We start from the raw sequence: 1073 nt of genomic DNA, 5'->3' as shown, positions 1-1073 counted from the left end.
TGGTCTCGATCTCCTGACCTCGTGATCCGCCCGTCTCGGCCTCCCAAAGTGCTGGGATTACAGGCTTGAGCCACCGCGCCCGGCCACTGTCCTCAAATTTTCAAAACCAGACCTTGCCTGACCCATTAAAGCGAAGGGCTAAGCATGGCCAGCTGTGTCCGAGGAGGTTTTGTCCTCCCTTAGTTCTTCCTCGGATCCGCAGTGGGTTGATCCTGCCCTTTCTGAAATCCACCACCATGTTTGCTGGTCAAATTGTACCCACTGGCTCCTTGATGGAACTGAAGGCAGTTTGTTGCAGAAAAATTCAGGAGCTGCAAAGTTAAGAGGCTCAACTGTAGCACAGAGTCAACAGTTTGCAAATAAAGCCCCTGGAGCTAAGATTTCCTTTCATGTGTTAGCTGCCTCCAGGATACATAGGGGCAGGTGGGAGTGCCAGCTCTTGTACTTGGAAGAGTGGATTCGGCTTTAGACAAACTCCTGCAGAGTGACCCAAGGAAGCACTGAGGGTCTGAGGAACGACAGGGAGCAGAGATTTACTGAGGAGAGTGTGACCTCCCGTCATAGCACCATTGCTGTTACTTGAGTAAATTAGGTAGAATCTTTCAGTAAGAAAACTTGGTCAAAGGTATTCCAGCAGAGTCTTCCTATGAAACCATGCTCACTCATCACCACCTTCCAAGTGCAGCCCAGCTACTGCAGCCACCCACCCCGCAGCCCCACCACCTCCTCCTGCCATCCCATGGCATCTCAGGTCCTCTGTGGGTACAAAACGGAGTGGGAACCAGTCCCTCTCCCAAGACATACTGGGATAGTGCCACGGGACATGCGTGTGCACATCTGCAGGAAGGGCCGCAGGAGCAGTCAGGGCCAGCCCTGCCAGGCGGTCATGTGGAAGACCCTCACCAAGCCCACAGCCGTGGAGGCTGGAGGCGGATGCTGCTCTGAGAGCCCGTGACAAACCCACTACTCCCCTGCCAGGCCGTCATCTGCTGATGACGGATGATGGTTTTACCTGAAGCGTCTGCATTTGTATTTAATATATTCACTTTTCAGGAATAAAGAGGGATATTCCC

The sequence above is a fragment of the Mandrillus leucophaeus genome, unplaced genomic scaffold (genome assembly GCF_000951045.1).
Source record: "Mandrillus leucophaeus isolate KB7577 unplaced genomic scaffold, Mleu.le_1.0 Scaffold399, whole genome shotgun sequence".
Lineage (NCBI taxonomy): Eukaryota > Metazoa > Chordata > Mammalia > Primates > Cercopithecidae > Mandrillus > Mandrillus leucophaeus.
The sequence above is the reverse complement of the archived record's forward strand: the minus strand, read 5'-3'. Positions refer to the sequence as shown.